At 38.4% G+C, this 18,470-nt stretch overlaps 1 protein-coding gene and 1 long non-coding RNA gene across 2 annotated transcripts in view; both read left to right on the top strand.

Annotated features, from left to right (window-relative positions):
* LOC6641275 (AF4/FMR2 family member lilli) overlaps positions 1-18,470 on the top strand; it is a 65,470-nt gene that overhangs the window by 11,054 nt on the left and 35,946 nt on the right. The window lies entirely within an intron of this gene.
* LOC124460453 lies at positions 11,554-12,461 on the top strand. The gene is made up of 3 exons (XR_006954353.1): positions 11,554-11,661; positions 11,741-11,815; positions 11,876-12,461. It is a non-coding gene; the product is annotated as an uncharacterized LOC124460453 (long non-coding RNA).

Raw genomic sequence — 18,470 nt, 5'->3', positions numbered from 1 at the left:
TTTTGATTTTTGTTCTTTTTTTTTTCGTCTGCGGGTTGTGTTGTTTTGCCGTTTCAACACATAAATTTATTGATTGCTATCGATTGGCCGCGAGACGACAGGGCCATTTTCTCATTCTCAACCTGCGTGCAGGGCACCAAAAAAATACAAGAACAAAAAACGAAAAGCAAAAAGAGCGCAACAGAAGGAAGCAAATATAAATAATGTCTGTATACAAAAAGTGGCAAATGAAAAAGGGCAAGGCAAACGTTGAGAAGGGAAAGGGACATGGCCAAGAATAACCGATTGACATTTCACACAAACACACACACAGAAAGAGAGAGAGAGAAAATGTGAAAGCGTGGGAGATTGGAGGGAGAAATTTGTTAAAGATTAAGGCGCAACAAATGTTTTCCTTTCCGCTTTTCATCAACCATTTACGGGGATTATATCAAGAAATTTTGATCTCCCACCAGCAATGTGTGTCCTCGTTTCCTCATTTACGCGTGTCAAAGTATGTCCTTAGACTTGGCATTTCATTTTGAAATAGTTTTCTTCAATTAGTTAGTAATGAGTTTGACTACAAGTTGAGTAAATTAAATTGCCATGAGCTAGCTAAGTGAAGAAGCCTCTTAATCGGCTAAGTAAATTTCCACTTGACTGCTCATTATTATTAAGTGTGTGATATCAATAACACCTTCAATTCTTCGTACGACATAATAATCGATATGGAGAGTATAAAATTGTCGTCTTTGGCCGCTTTTTAAGGAGTGCCTTGCACCATTTCCGTTTCCGTTTCCGTTTCTTTGGCCAGACGTTTTGTTAACTTTCAAACCGCCCACTTGTTGTTCTCTTCCTGTATCCCATCTATGCACTTCAATCGTGCATTGTGAAATATGACTCACATAAAAGATTGTGGTGTCTGTGTGTGTGTGTGTGTGTGTGTGTGTGTGTGTGTGTGTGTATGGTTGATGGTTTCTATGCTTTGTTGCAAGGAATTTTTAGATTGCATGCTTATGAGTTTTTTGTTTCAGTCTGTACTTTTTAGGGGGGCATTTTTTCCTTGTTATGTTGTCCAAGGATCATCATCATTTCAAAACAAACAACCACATGCAAAAATTTCAGTGGTTTACTTTCTCTCTATGGACTTCCCCTTTCTCTTTGTCTCTATCTGCAAATAGCTGAGGAGTTCAAAGTGTATCTGTGCGTAAGTTTATTAATTTGTTATCCTGTCACTTTGCGCTTTCATTGCCTTTCATTAAACAACTGCTGATCCGGATCCCTTTTGGCCACAGACCACAGAAATTAATTACCGGATTAAGACAACTTTATTGGCTCTGTCTCACTCTCTGTCTCTGTTTCTGTCTCTGTCTCTGACTCTACTTTCAGTTCCATTTACACATTTCTGCAGTTGCTGTTGTTGCTTTTGCTTTTGCTTTGCCTGTTTGTCGTGCTTTTATTATTAACATTTAATGAGAAAAGGTCACGCGCAAAGGCCCCTAAATGGATATATATATATGGGCTGGCTCTACGTGTACGTGTATGTGTGGGTGTGGGTGTGTGTGTGTGTCCAAAGTCCAAGCCAAACTATTGAAAATGCTTCTCTCAGTTGTGATTCCCCATTTCTCTGTTCGCCTCACTTCGTCCTTTCGCAGGCAATTACAAGTGGCCCCGCGTTTTTGCCGCCGCCGCCGCCGCCGCCGCTGCTAAATTAAGTGCCGAACTTAAATAACTTGAATTAAACATTAATAGCATACTTAAAAGTTTTCGTTTTTGGGTTTACTTTTTATTCCTTCTTTTCTTTTAAGCATTTCGCTTGATTTTCTGAAATTTTTCCCTGACCCTTTTTTTTGTTTTTTTTGTTTTAGGCTCTTGGGTTTTCTTTCTTTATTTTGTTGCCGTTTATGTTTGAATTTCGTGTTTGCTATTATTATTAGATTAAGTTAGATTCAACTTTCTCTCACTTTCACTCTAACTCTAACATTAACTTTTCATTGCCATTTTGTTAGTGGGTGAAACTTTGAAATCAATCGAGAAAAAAAGATTGTTTGTATATATTTGTTGTTGTGTTGTTTCCTTTTGTTTTTTTTTCTTGTTGTTTTCATGCAGGTAGAAGAAGAAGGGTTGAAAAGGGTGTAGAAACTTTGTAGATCTCGTTTATGCAACAATGTTTTAAATTTTAAGATACCTTTTAATGGTCACAAAAACTTGCACTTGATTATCCAAGAAAGCACTTACCAAGCACCAAACAAGATTGTGTCATTAACTCATCTTGAGGAAGAAGCGCTGGTAAAGGCATCTTTCCAATTATCATACATTTTTAATTGTAAGCAGATGATGATCCTTACATACCATAAAGTATATCTTAATGTGTCTCTGTATGTGTGTGTGTGTGTGTGTGTGTGGGGTTCAATGTGAAGCTAATTCAATAAGCCATTTGATATCCGAACCAACTGCTGCCACTCTGCCAGTCTTTGGCTTGGCTAAATGGAAAGCGCATTAAGCAAACCAGACTCGATCCGTTCGATGCGAACGGAAGTGAAACTTCAATGCGCTTAAGCCAATTTAAGCATTTGCACGGCACGCAGCCACTTCAAGGAGACATTGTATATGTCTCCTCCTTCCACGTTTCATTCCAGTTACAGTACTCAATCCCTGTGTATATCTGCCGTTCGCTCTTCTTGCCCGCTCGTCGCCATGTGGGGCAGCTTGAGATGTTGTCAGCTTAAGTGCGGCATTTGAGGCGCCATGAAATATGCAACAGAGAAAGCCAAGTGTATTTCGAGTAAACATAACGTACATACACACACACACACACATTCTACATATAAGCATGCATGTCAGAGGGTTTCCTTCTAGCATCTCCTGCAAAAATTCTTCATGTTTATATTTATGTTTGCCCGTCTAGCAGCATTGAGAAGATGCAGCAGCAAAAGCATCAGCAGCTGACAAGAGTTTTCTTTTTTCTTTCCATGCTCTTGTTTATTTTTTTTTTTTATTTTTTTTTTCTCAGCACTTGGGTGTCGTTTAAATTGTTTGCCCTCAAGATAGGCAAGTGAATGTTAACTTGTCTTCCTTTTGGGAAATCATTTTAAGGAGGCTTTATAACGTTTTCCAATGCACTACAAATCATTTAAATCAATAGATTAAGTGATTTTAATTAAGAATTAGACGATTGACAAATGAAAATTCAATGCATTACACATACGACATGTTGTCGAATTTCAAAATCACTTTTTCCTTAAGATAAACAAAAGAAATGTGGTATTAGGATAGAATAAGAATGAAGTCATACAGAAAGGCATAAAATTATTGTTTTTTTTTAAACGTTTTACATTTACTTTTAATCCATTTAATCATCATTAGGTTTGCTTAGGTTTTGTCAATTGATTGAGTTTGGGTCCCAGCTGGTGTCCCGTTAAATTCTAAGCAAAACGAGAACTTGGCGACTGATGATGATGACGTCGATGATGATGATGAAGAAGCAGGCGGCTGCCGGCATTTAAATATAAATTAAAAATTTACTTATACGGCAGATTGTGTGGAACTATGAAGACGGCAACGAAGTAAAAGCACAAGTAATGGCCCAACATGGTGAGAGTGAATGAGAGAGAGAGAGAGAGAGAGACTATAAGGGTTTGCTTTTTGAGATTTGCATATTGCCATTGTGACTGGCAGATGTTGAGAGGGAAGAAAAAGAGTGAATGAATGCCCAAGCCCCCGAAAATGCTTGACAACAAAAAGCTTTGGGTCCAAAAAAGAAGGCTGAAATAAGGCGCAAATAAGAGTAGAGCCAAGTCTGAGTGTGTGTGTGTGTGTGTGGGTGAGATTTTGCAAGTTAGCGCGACAACAAAAGCAGCCAAGAGGCGCCACCATTTCAATAATAAAAGTGAGATATATAGTAAGTTAAAGCCACATGGATATGGTGTGTAGCGATCCCAGTGGAATCAGGTCCCTAATACAATATTCTTTGCATCAAAAAACTATGCTAACGAAATTCGCACACAAAAACACACCCACACACACACACCCACACACATACACACACACAAGCCACAAAAACCAGTCTCATCAACACTTTTTGCTATTTATAAACATGATTATCTTTTCACTCATGTTCTCTCCAAGTTAATCAAATGACAAGGAAGAGCAGCAACAACAACAAAGTCGAAATTGAAATCAAATTGCTTAAGGAGGGTAGTAACAACAACAACAACAAAACAACAAAAAAAACAAGAACACAGAGAGAGAGAAAAAAGCAAAGTAAAGTAAGGCAAGGCAAGGCAAGGCAATACCAGAGTGTAGAAAAAGGATACTCGGAAGGGAATGTGCTTATGAAAGCGGCAAGTAGAGAGCCCACAACATCATTAAAATGCGATGCATCAATGTGTTTGTGTGTGTTTGTGTGCGGACATGTAGGTGTGTATGTCGGATATGTGAGCGAAAGGAAGGATTGTTGTTTAGCTGCAGTGCCTCATTTAGAAATTTCACTCTGAAAGGGGAATTTAGCATACAAAATAATTGCCTTATTTTCAGACTAACGAATGCAAAAGAAAAGAAAAACTTTAATCTGGTTTAGAAAAGCGCTCGATTATGGGCAAACAAAGGACAATATTTTAGTTTTCTATTTGACTTGAAGGGTTTGTTTAATTGAAATAAAAAGCCCTTTCTCAAGCCGCCACTGCTTTCCGTATGTGTATGTGTATGTGTGTGCGTGTGTGTGGATCTGTTTTGTTTTCCCATTATTTCCCCTGGGTCCTGACACGGCACACTCATAATTAAGCGCATTTTGTATTTAATTATGTGACAGCAAAAAAAAAAAAAGAAGGAAGAAAATAACAAGAAAATTGCAGCATAACGAAAATACACACAAAGAGAGCGAGCGAGAGAGAGAGCGAGAGAGAGAGTAAAAAGTTAAAATGGCAAACCTTTACCACATTCTATTCACTTTCATTCGCTTCCGCTCAGTTTTACAAGTCTCCGTGTTTTTCGCTCTGGCTGCCGCCTATTCACTTTGAGGCGACATTTCTTAACAACAGCAAAATGATTTTCCAGAATATGTTTTTCCTTTCTTGGATTTCTCTCTCCCATATACAAAACAAAACGACGCCTCGCCTCACCTCACCCCCAGGGCGATTAGGATTAGTGCTTGCCCATGAAAAGGCGAACATAAGTTGGTCAGTAAAGAAGAAGAAGACGAAAGCTAAAGCTAAATTCTGCCAAGCGGAAATGGCCCGCAAAGCTTAAACTGTCAACTGTGAGGACAACAATAACAACAACAACAACAATGACGACAGCAGCAGCAGCAAAAATACCAATAAAAAGCAGAAGCAACAGCAGCGCCTTCTGTCCTAACAATTACAAGCGCTGAAAAGTATGCTATAGCAAATGCTAAAAACATTCGTCTATAGAAAAAAATAAAAGCAAAAGCAAAAAACAAAGACACTTTGTACCACAATCGAATTGTTTGGGTCAATTTAGTTCATTTCGGTTTTTTGAATTCGCTTACAGTTCGGTTTGAAATAATTTCCAACAATTTAAGTTAAATTAAGACCTGTTAAGTGACTTCTATTCGTAGACATTTCTTTTTTTTTTCCCCATGTTACACTCCAGCAACGAAATTCATTACAATTTATCACACATTTTTTTTTGGAGGGAAATGTTTATGGCCCGTATTCCGTTTTTCTTCTGCTTGGGTAATTTCGTAATTTTATCGCACACACATTCATAATACAGTCGAATAGCCGACTAGCTGGACGGCTTGTTTAGTATATTTCTAGACACCATTCGACTTGTACTGTGTATACCCTAACTAAAAACGTGACTAGAGATCACTTTAAAGGTCCTTTTCATTTGTTGTTAATGTATAAAAGGAGGCAACACATGATTTTGTTTGTTCAAACTTGATGAGGGGGGCAAAAGCTATTAGTCCGGTTAAAAGTTTCCACTTGGCAAGAGTATACAAAAATTCGATTACATGCCTAATGGAGGAGCTTCCTCTCTGTTTGTTTTTTTTTTGTCGTGTTTTTTTTTTTGTTTTTTTTTTTGTGTTTTTTTAATGGGCCTTTGTGTGCTGGTTAATTTTATTACCACACAACCGGGCTGGGCCGAATCGAGCCGGGCCTATTGTTAATGGCATTTTTAATTATGCGAGTCTGCCGGCAAAAGGAAAGGAAAAGTTTCACGACAATAACATAGACACATCAAATAAAATTCAAACCATTTACACAAGGGAGAGGGAGGGAGAGAGGGCGGTCTCTATATGTGTCATAAACTATAAACCTGACTATGCCCTTATTCCTTCCAGCTGCCAGCATAAAACAGTCCACGTTGTTCACATGTGGCCCACGTTGCGTATGTGTAACATGAAATGTTAATTACACTTAATCGTGCCATAGAAATATGGAAATTATCTACATACTTAGCAACTATGCCACAGGGGATATCAGAGATGTAGTAAGAGAGAGTTATAGCGAGAGAGAGAGAGTGAAAGAGAGTGAAAAAAGTTATTATAGTATTTTGCCACGTTTAAATGAATGTATAGAACAATGTATAACTCATACATATAGATAGCCAGTAAAGTGGTAAATTTCAATCAAAAAATATAAAAAAAAAGCGTCGCAAAAGTGCACACGTCTCTCATATATTCACTTGTTTTTCCATCTATCCCGTTAGCCGACTTAGTTGCCCTTCAATCAAAGTGGAAAATGAAGCACATTTTGAGGTGCTTTTGAATTATGCATGACAAAACAGAATGTGTGAAAGAGAAACAAGAAGAGTGAAAGAGGCAACAAAATGCCTCATGCCTATCTTTTCCGTATGTGTGTGTGTGTGTGTGTGATGTGCGAGAGTTTTGGATTTGGGTCATAGGAACAAAATCAATAGCAAGCTTTGCGTTAGGGTAAAGTGCTTAGGTGATAGGTAAAGTTAGTCGAGACGCCATTATGAGTAAACGTGTGTGTGTGTGTGTGTGTGCATACGTGCGTGTGAGTGTGACTGTTTGCCTTGACAATTATCGTGGAAATTGCCCAAAAACCATATAAGAATTTAAAATTACTTTAAACACGATTTGGTTTACTTTTAATTGATTATTAAACAAATTAAAATCGGATAAGCGAAAAAGTTATCCCCAATTGGTTTAAATAATTGGAATCTAGCAATCATCAAACTAAATAAATTTTAACTTAATCTGTTAAATTCATAAAGATCTCTACAATCTTTTTGGTTTTCCTGTAGTCGGAACTTATTAAAAAAATTGTTGAGCCCGAAACTTAGTTTACATTACGTTAAGAAAACAGAAATGCCCATTGATGCCTTTCATGCGATAAAGGTTGGCCCGCATTTCATGGCCTTTTTCCCAACTCTCGGTCCTAAGTTAATTTCGTTTACATTGGATAGAGCGAGAATAACTGTAACCAAAACCAAAGGCACAAAATGAAATGAAATCAACACAAACAGCTCGACACACACACACACACACACATACACACACTGCTTGGCTTTCCTTTTTATTTTTTCCTGTTCCTTTTTTTTTTGTTTCTGGTTTAGCGCAAACAAAACAAAACGCAAAGTAAACACACGCATTTGAATGTAAATATATAAAAAACAAGTAGCAAAAAAAAAAAAAAAACAAGACGAAGTTCAAAGCACATACACTTAACGTGCTCAAACACGAACTACACACACACACACAGACACAGACACATTATAGAGAGGGCAACCGAGAGAGAGAGACAGAGACCGGACCACATGCCGGCTACTTGATGTTGTTTTGAAATTTTGCGCCTAGCGGGTATGCTACAGATTTTTTTTTGTTTCTGAAACTTTAGATAAGCTTTTCACTAACAAGTTTCACAGGCGTAGCACCTCGATATTTTTCAACAGGGATTATAAACTATTTTTGCTTCCTCACATAATTCAATTCAAGTGAATTAATCAGAAGTGAGATTAATAGTAAGTCAAGTATTCTTAAACATTAGAGAATTGTGTCTACACAATTGTAAGCTAATGAAAACCTAAAACTAACTAGTTTCTGGTCGGAGTTGAACCAGAGTTTCGTCGATTTTCGGCAGAATCTCTAACCCTCACACCGTCGAGCTGCTTGTAGTCTACTCGGCGTTTTACTTATAAGTCACCAAAGCTATAACTTTAAAGCCGATTTATTAGGAAAATATAGAATAGTGCGCCGAAATATTTCACACAGCTTCAAATGACGGGGTATTCTACAACATATCCAACATTCATCCAAATCGGTGATTCGCATACCTGAAGTTCCCCTTGTAAGACCTCTTTTCCTTGAGGAAACAACTGAGTTTCTATCACGTTATCAAAAATGGCATAGAAGGTTTATCAATGTATTAAAAAGAACAACTACAGTAGAAAGATCTTAAGCCTAAGATAAGCACTCTCTCTTTCTCTCCTCTCTTTCACTCTCATTCTCTCTCTCAGCAAGAGGAAGATAATCTTTAATTACAAAAAAAGAAAAGAAGTAAAGACTGATTCTGTTGATTGTGACAATTAACAAAAATGCCCCTTTTCCATCAGCCTTTCCTATCAACGTTTTTTTCACATGGTAAAGCAAAAGGACAAAGTTGCAAGATAGCCCATGCATGTCATGTAAAAGAATTTAATATTCATACAAATTTTAACTTATAAATTGGAAATATGTAAATGTTGCTGGCTACGCCTATGGCAAGCTGTAGACCACAAATAGCAAGTGGAAACGGGGGGGTGGTCGGTTGGTGGGTCTTTGCTTGCTACGTGTCATTGCATTTTGCAATTCAACTACCAATTACAGAACACAAAGTGTTAAAGTTAAGTGAAAATCACATTAAATGGGGAGGGGGGGGGGGGGGGGAGGGACACATACAGAATAGATATATGTAGATATGAAAATGAAGAGAGACACTTGTTGCTGATTGCTTAAATGAATTATAATATGTGAAGATTTTAGTTTGATTTTTATTATACTTTGGTACTTTTCTGGTTAGTTCTTTTTTTTCGCATTGTAGTTTTGTTATTGTAGCATCTTTAAAGACCGTTTAGCTTCTCTTCATACGTACACACATACATACATACATACCTACCTACATTGACAGGGCTTATTGCAAAACCACAACAGAGGACACAGTTAACTTTGTTGTATGCTTAATGTGTTTGCTTAAAGCTGTTGCTAAGTTGTTTCCACAGACGACAGAGAGAGAGAGAGAGAGAGAAGAAACTTTTGGGCCACCCTCTGTAAATGCCTTAAGACACACACACACACACATTTGTGTACACAGCTGCGGCTCATTTGATCGCAGGACTTGGCCAATTGGTAGCATGAGAAGACTTTCTGTGCAAATATTTGTGAAAATATTTGCTAATTTTACTCAACTTATTCCATTCCGTTAGTCTCTCTATCTCTTTCTCCGTATCCCTCTCACTCTGACCCTTTTGTTTTTGGCATGAACTTTCTTGGACTTTAAGTCGCCTGACATAATTAAAATCGGAATGGCCCAAACTTGAGTTGGGACATGCGAGAGACCAAAAATGTTGCCTACTTATGCGGGCAACTAATTCGAACGTTCGAACTAACAAGCAACCGAAGCACACTTGATGATTATGGTTATTATGAATTTGTGCCGATGTTTGTCAAAGTGCTTTTTGGTTTCGTTTTGATTTATACAGATTTTTCTTCAATCAAGAAGAGAAAAGTCGTTTGGTGTGCCATTTAAAGAAATATAATATCCAATTAAATGCAGTTTGATTTCTTTGTTAGCGCTGACTTTTTCAATCAATTCAAAACAATTTTGAAAGTTTATCATTGGATATATAAATATTTCAATTGATTGGACTTTAATAGGCATTCAGTTTTTAATTTCTTTTAATGTGAAAATGATAGATGGCTAGGCTCAAGGGTAACCATCAATTTAAAGTAATTTTATAAAATGATTGTTCAAATATTCATATACATAGCTGCACTAGTGCATACAGATGTCGTTGTTGTTGTTGTTGTCATTGTGTTGTAGCTTTCTTTGCCACATGCAGGAACACAGTTTTGGTCATACACAAAACTGTCATTAAGTATATGTGAGAATGCCTCAAACGCATAAATTGGCAGCTAACAAGATAGGCATGTATACACTCACACACACACACATTCAGCTATACATACATATACATATAAGTATGGGTGTATGTGGGGTGGCGTGTGTATGTGTGTGTGTGTGTGCAACATGTCATCAAGTTGGACTCCATTACCAGGAAATTTTCGCATGTCAGCCTGAAGACTTTTTCATGCGCGTCTTGACAAGTTTGTTCCATTTTCGGGGGAGGCCTAGCATTTGATTTATTAATAAACAAAGTGTCACACACACACACACACGCTCACACATACACATAGCAAAGTAAACGTTTACGTATACATACATATACGCATAAACATTTATTTTGGCCACAAGTAATTGATATCTTATTGATTTGCATGCAACACAAAATTGTTTCCTTTTCATTTTGAATGAGGTGAGGATTCTTTGGGACTCTCTTTCTTTCTCTATCTTAGACTTGTTTATGTATGTGTGTGTGTGTGTATATCTATGTATGTTCATTTCCTGCCGCCTGCTTGTCAAAAAAAAAAAAAAAATAAATAAAAATAAAACAAAAATTCAATAATAAACCAAATGAAAGAAAACTTTTGCACTTTATTATTGTGTGACTGTCTCTCTCTCTCTCTGTCTGTCTCTGTCTGTGTGTGTTTTTTCGGTTTTTGTTTTGCCTTGGGCCAAAAAGATAAGCAGCAAAGGCAGCTTGGTAGACAGCTGACTGATTAAGGCGCAATTGTGAGACGACGACTCAGCTGCTGTTGGTGCTGCTGTCTCTATCCCTATCTCTCTATATATGTACATACATACATATCTATCTCTATCTTTATCCTGTCTCTGTCTCTGGCATCGCTTTCTCAATATACTTATACTTACCTACACACTTACTTAAGTAAATCCTCATACACGTGCTATCTCTCTTCTCTCACTTTCCATCTCTCTTTTTATACTTTGTAGTAGCGCTTGTAACCGTTTGTATTTAGGAAGAAAATAAAAAAATAAGATAAAGAATGATTTTTTTTTTTGTCTATAACTAAAACGACATATAAACGTTTTATCCCTAAAAGCGAGCAATATAAGTTTCATATAGTAACCGTGTTCACTGCTTGCACTGCTTACACTGCTTGCGCTGCTTGTATTGTTAGTTAGCGTTATACTAACTAACAGAATGTTAGTCTACTAGGTAAAATTTGGGAAAGGTAGGAGCTGCGTTTTCGAGATTCGTTTTTTTTTGGTTGTGTTCAGAAAATTTTCTTCGAATTTTTCAATCCGATTACTTTCTCTTGCGTTTTTGTGGCGCCCCCTAGGCTCCTCTAAAGTTGGGATCAGGGAAGTTTAGGGGTAATCGAGGTGAAGAGAGGGGTCCAAAGAGGACTAATGGATAGAGAGTTAACCAAGTATGTCGGCCCCCATGGGAATGACTTTTCTTTTTCAAGTTATCTTCAAGTAGTGCGGTCACAAAAAAGAAAAAAAAATTAAAGTGATAGTGAAAACGAATTTTATTGAAAAAAAAAGTCTGACTGTGAAAAAGTCGGCATAAATTGTGAATTCGAAGCAGTTTTCTGCTAAGGAGTATAGTATGTGTCTTAAGAAAGTGAATGTAAGTACGGCGTTATACAAACGCGTAAACTAGTTATGGAAAAATTTTATTTAGGAAAATATAAATTTTCATCTTTTAGGCACATGTCAGCCTGAATTAGATTGCTAAGAGAAAGGCATATATACATATTTTTAATCCGGTGCCAAATCAACTGGTAACTATTAGCAAAAAGCGCCTTTTGAGTGCGTGTGTACTAAGAGTGTTTTTTTTATAGAATTGGCACCTAGTTTTGGTCTAAACCTAGTCCTGGTTCAAACCTAGTCCACAGACTAGATATAATGGTATAAGTCTAACAGCGAACTTAAGAGAGGCGCAGGAGAGGCACGCCCGTCGAAACGGACTGAAGCCCACGGGAGCAGCAGACTCTCGAGAAGGAGTATTTTGGCGCAGACATTTGGCCAGAAGAGATCTGATGCGACAGGCGTAAAAAGAGAAAAAAAATATAAAGAGTATATGATTCTCTAGGCCCCCCCACTACCCTTGCTTTGCGTGATAAGCAAAAGCTTTCTTTAGATGATTATCAGCCAGCGAAGCTTTCATGTGTAGCCGCTTGGCTTGCGTTTTGTTTTGTTTTTTTGGTTACTGGTGATTGCCGCATAGCCTCCAACCACAAAAAAAAAAAAAGAAAAATTAAATATCTTCGCCAGGCCCTAATGATGAATGTAACTCTTTAATTTTGGGCACAAATAATTTATGCCCTTGATTTTTTTTTATTTTTTTTTATATATAATGTTATCTTAAAGTTAATCTTTTTAAATCGTAAAATTCTGATGCATTGGCGTTCTCCAAAGCCAATTTTATTTTTTTTCTTTTATTTCATTTTGCTTTTGTAATTTTTTTATGTAATTTTTTTTGGTCATGATTGAACTTCGATGAAAATTTTTATTTAACCCCTTTTTCGGCACGCCCCTGGCAAAAGCTTATCATGTGGTTTAATTCTCTCTCAAGCCAGCAACAACAACTCTCCCTATATTTAATGCAATTGCTTACAGCTGTCACCAGAAAGATCTTTCTCCGTGGGATGCTTAAGTGAGTACTCTTTTGTTTTAATATCATTTTTTTTGCTGTTGGTATATGATGGTAAAGTAAAGAGAGAGTTAAAGCAGTTTTCGTTGCTCTCGTTTAAATAACATAAAAAAAATTAAATTTTGGTAAAGTCATCAGAAGTTTAACTTATGCTCAAAAAAAAAATAATTTTTCTTTCCTTGAATTTCAAAATGCTTTCTATATAAACATTGTCATACCTATATATATATATTATCATATCCCCTTTATATCATTATCTATATTTTTAATCTTTGAAATGCCTTATTATATTGCTTATTGTTATTAAATATAAGTTTTTGAAATGAATTTGGTCTGAGACGTTCATGAGGGGGGAATCATGCGAAGTAAGTTAGGTTGAAAAATTGGTTTGGCATAGGGATCGCTGTGTAATTTTATATTTTGGCTTTAGTACAGCGATCATGGTAGGGTGGGCGAATTTTTCTTTTGGGCGTCACTGACATCTGACCCCTTTCTTTTTCAGCAGCTGCGCTAAAAACGACGGTCTTTCTGTTCTCTTCTCATCCTTTTCTCTATTCTTTTCTTTTTTTGTACGAAACGTTAAACCGAGTATAAGTAGTCTTAGTACGCGAATTTATTAATAAAATTTTCTACTAGCAGAGCGGGTAGTCTATCCATTCCCCCATCCCCCATTTCTCACCGACTAATTTGAGCCGAAACCAGCGCGTACACTTGATAGGTACTACCAGTTTCCAACAGCTCGCAGTAAACTTGTAGCAGGTTATATGTTACAGTTAGTTAAGTATTCATAATTTTATTAATTGGCGCCCAAACGTGGGGCCAAATCGGTTTCGGGAGCCCCGACGACAACATTTTAGTCAACAACAGCTTTTCTTATGGGTATTTATATCTCGGTTTTCGAACGCTAGTATTCTTTACTGTATTGGGTGGTCAGTCGGAGTACATAAAAGTTTCGACATAACTCTATGTCCACACCACCAACAAAAAAAAAAAAAAAAAAAAAACATTAGGGCAACGCACAATCAATTGGTCAGCTGGATCAGCCTTAAATTCTAAAATATTTTCGGCTCCGCGCTTAGGATTGTCGGTGTAGCCACAGGTAATTTTCGATAGTCAGAAAGAGTATTTTTTTTTCTCGTTTTGGATCAGGTTTAACAATGGTCAAAGACTATAGCCTCCAAGCGGTTAATAATTCTTAGAACTATTGGTTTTTTATTTGCCTACAAGTTAGGTACAAAATGTTTATTGCTTTAAGCAGTTAGGTAAATTGTAAGGAATTATGTGATACTTGGCAATAAGCTAGGGCATACCTGCAATTTCAATTATACTTAAAGCCCTCTTTTATCGTTATTTTAGCAGCTGCTCAAACCATTTTTTTTTAACACATGGCATGATTCCCCTCATTACTTTTATGAAAGTTATTCAATTTTTTTTATATTTTCTTTATTTCTTTGCGATATTATTATAATAAGTATAACTTTATTAATCAAACAATTTAGTGGAAACAGTTTCATCAGGAATTAAACAGATCTGGGATTAAAATCTTAAGAGCGAAGTCCTCAGCATAGTTAGTTAACAAATAGGTACAAGTTTTGTTCTGAGAAATGTCGGTAAGGCACAGCAGCGAAGATCTAGCCGCGATTCAGGACGACAATACCCTTTGCCTTATCTGCGATAAACCAATTCAGTATAGGGCGCAGCTACGGAGCACTACTTGTGGTCATCACTTCCACATAGCGTGCTTCAACATACGCGTCGGTAGTAGGGAAATTTGCCCCACTTGTGATCAGCCGTTACAGAGTATGGAAGGAGACGGAGCTGAAGCACTTAGTGGGGGACCACAGACCAGCCATCAGGCAAGAGTGCAAACCAGATCAGCAGCGCAAAGGGCCAACTTACTGGCAGAAATGGCACAGAGAGATGTTAGCCAGGAAAGAAGGTTAGATGAGAGTGTAGAGCCAGCCGAATCTGTTAGGAATAGCGACGTGAATTTAGCAAGGTTAATAGCGAATGCCATGGCGACGGCTGCATCTCGGCAAAATGAGCGACTGGAAATTCAAGCAGTCAGACAAACGGAATTGTTGACACAAGCGCTTGAAAATGGGTTCCAGAGGTTGTACTCAGTAGTAGCGACACACCAGGCGAACGCTGAGGAAAGTACACAACAGGCAGCGAATTTACGTAGCCAAGTATCAGCAACAGCAGCTAGTGAGCAGGCAAGCAACAGTAATAGCATTTTGGAGCTTAGACCAGACAGAATAAGTCAGGTTATAAGTAGCTGGAAGTTAAGGTTTAATGGCAAGTCCGGTATATCAGTGGACGAGTTCATTTATAGAGCGGAAGCAATGACCCATCAGGCTTTAGAAGGTAATTTCGTAGTTCTGTCGCGGTATGTTAGCAATTTGTTCGAAGGGAATGCTAGTGAGTGGTTTTGGAGATACCACAAGAAGGTATCACACATCAAGTGGCTAGACTTATGTAGAGCCTTGAGGGAACAATTCAAAGACGAGCGTACCGATCAGCATATTAAAGCTGCTATCAGCAAACGCAGACAGGGAGATAAAGAATCGTTCGACGAATTCTACGAGGCGATAGTGGCGCTAGCTGACAAACTGTCTACTCCGTTACCAGAGATTGAGTTACTAGAGCATCTTCGGGCTAATCTCTTGCCCGATATTCAGCATGAGTTATTGTATGAGTCCATAGCTTCGGTCTCTAAGTTAAGGCAGTTAGTGCGTACTAGAGAAACCTTTATGCAGACAGTACGGAAACCATTGGGTGTACCACCAAGACCAATGCCTAGGAGAATGGTAAATGCAGTCAGTATTCAAACAGAAGAAGAGTCTGAGGCAGAAGATGACGTGCCAGTGGTGGAAGCAGTTAATTTGGTTTGTTGGAACTGTGATACGGCGGGACATCCCTATCAAGAGTGTGTAGCAGAACGGCGAGTGTTTTGCTATGGCTGTGGGAAGCCAAATACGTATAAGCCATCTTGTACCCATTGTAATGACCATTCAAAAAACACGGCAGGTCGTGCACTTCGGAGAAGTGCACGCAAACAGATGATCTCGAGGGCCAGCAATACAGATTAGAGGAAACACAAGGGTTAGAAGAATATTTGCCCCAATTTACGCATATCCCCGATGAGAAATCACAAGAAATATCTAAATATTCAGAAACGGAACCAGTAGAGTCACCTAGATTAGGAATCTATTGGTCAAAGACTCGTTCAAGAGAGCGAAGGAAGGTTTTTAATAAAGGTGTTAAGAAAGAGCGAAAGCTAATAGCCTCGGCGGTAGTCGGCAATGTTTTTGATATCCGTCCTTATGCAGAGGTAAAGTTATTCAATAGATTAGTAAGTGGCCTCATGGATACTGGGGCTAGCATAAGTTGCGTTGGTGGCAGTTTTGCCGAAGAATTATTGGCTGTAAAACAGAATATTAGGCCAATGTCAAATAAAGTAAATACTGCAGATGGAACACCCCAGCAGATAGTAGGAAAGATAAGTACTGAAGTTAATTTTAGAGGAAATAGTAAGATATTAAAATTTTATATAGTCCCTGGGCTAACCCAGGATCTTTACTTAGGCATAGATTTTTGGCTCGCTTTCGATTTATTACCATCTGGACTGTCAGTAGGACCGATACAGATAGCTAGTTTAAGCGTTGAGGATACGGCGCAACGAATGCTAGACAGTAATCAGAAGCAACGTTTGTCTGAATGTATGGGTTTGTTTCCATCATTCGCTAAGTTGGGACTAGGGAAAACGCAGCTGCTGTCACATGTAATAGATGTTGCTGGTGCAGCACCAATTAAGCAGCGACACTATCCTATGTCACCGGCAAAAGAACAGTTGATATATGAAGAGTTAGATCGTATGTTAAAATTAGGAGTTATTGAGGAATCTCAAAGTGCTTGGTCTTCGCCTGTTGTGTTGGTGAGTAAGCCAGGAAAACATAGGTTATGCATAGATAGTAGACGGCTGAATGCCGTTACAGTTAAGGATGCTTACCCAATGCCAATCATAGACGGCATCCTTAGCAGATTACCTAAGGCCGAGTATATCACAAGTCTCGACTTGAAGGACGCGTATTGGCAAATTCCTTTACAGCCCGAGTCACGGGATAAGACAGCCTTTTCAGTAGCAGGTAGACCCCTGTACCATTTCAAAGTAATGCCTTTTGGATTATGTAACGCGGCACAAACCATGTCCAAACTCATGGATAAAATAGTGCCACCGCATCGGCGCTTTTTAGGAATGGCGGGTTGGTATCACAAATTCATTCAAAATTATGCTGCTATTGCGTCTCCAATTACAGATACTTTAAAGCATAAGCGTAAATTCATATGGACGTCAGAGGCTCAGTCAGCATTTGAAGACTTGAAGACACGTTTAAGCCAGGCACCAGTTTTACATAGTCCCGATTTTAGAAAACCTTTCTCCATAAACTGTGACGCCAGTCATACGGGAGTTGGCGCGGTGTTAACCCAGTTAACAGAGGATAAGGACGAAGTACCCATTGCGTTTATGTCGAAAAAACTGAACCAGGCACAAAGAAATTACTCAGTTACAGAGAAAGAGTGTTTGGCAGCCGTGTTAGCAGTTAAGAAATATAGGGCCTACGTGGAGGGTCAAGAATTTTCTATCATAACCGACCATGCTTCGTTAAAGTGGTTAATGAGTCAATCAGACTTGAGTTCTAGGTTGGCCAGATGGTCTTTGAAACTTCAGGGATTTAATTTTACCATTTCACATCGAAAAGGTAGTAAAAACGTGGTGCCAGACGCTTTGTCCAGAGTTTTTACCCCTGATTTAGCGGTATTAGATAGTGATTTAGGAATCGATCTCAATTCGGTGCATTTTCTAAGTCCCGAATATGTGGAGCTAAAGACGAAGGTCGAAAAAAACCCCCAGTCAGTACCAGACGTGAAAGTAATGGGCAATTTAGTTTACCGGCGTAGTGAGCATTTTCCTGGGGAGAAGTTAGCAGATGATCATTGCTGGAAACTATGGATTCCCAAGGGATTAGTAGAGCAGTTGTTGAAATCGGCTCACGAAAGCCCACTAGCGGCCCACAGCGGTATTAATAAGACATTGGAAAAACTTAGGCGCTACTATTACTGGCCAAATCTAGTGTCAGAAGTTAAAGAGTTTATAAACAGATGTGAAGTTTGTAAAGCCACCAAACACCCGAATTATACGTTAAGGCCACCATTAGGCAAGTCGGGTGAAACGTCAAGATTCTTCGAGAAACTGTATGTGGATTTCTTGGGTCCTTACCCTCGAAGCAAGTCTGGCAATATTGGAATATTTATTGTAGTGGACCACTTCTCAAAATTTCCGTTTCTAAAGAAGGTAAAAAAGTTTACTGCAGAAGTGGTTACACAGTTTCTAGAGGAGGATCTTTTTCATTGTTTTGGGGTACCTGAGATTATAGTTTCCGATAATGGGCCCCAATTTAGAGCACACCATTTTAATGAGCTATTGCAAAGGTATAAAGTGCGTCACACATATACGGCTGCGTATGCTCCGCAGGCTAACGTGTCAGAGAGAGTAAACCGGTCGGTATTGGCAGCAGTAAAGGCTTACGTAAGTCCAAGCCAGTCTGATTGGGACGAAAAGCTAAGTAGTATCGCTTGTGCCTTGAGGTCTACTATTCATTCGGCGATAAACACAACACCCTATAGGATGGCATTTGGTCAGCATATGGTAACCGACGGGTCCGTTTACCAAGTGCTACGGAACTTAGAATTGTTAGAGGATCGAGCTGTGAGGTTTAGTA

The sequence above is a fragment of the Drosophila willistoni genome, assembly GCF_018902025.1.
Source record: "Drosophila willistoni isolate 14030-0811.24 chromosome XL unlocalized genomic scaffold, UCI_dwil_1.1 Seg141, whole genome shotgun sequence".
NCBI classification, from domain to species: domain Eukaryota; kingdom Metazoa; phylum Arthropoda; class Insecta; order Diptera; family Drosophilidae; genus Drosophila; species Drosophila willistoni.
This window is presented reverse-complemented; position numbering and strand designations above follow the sequence as displayed.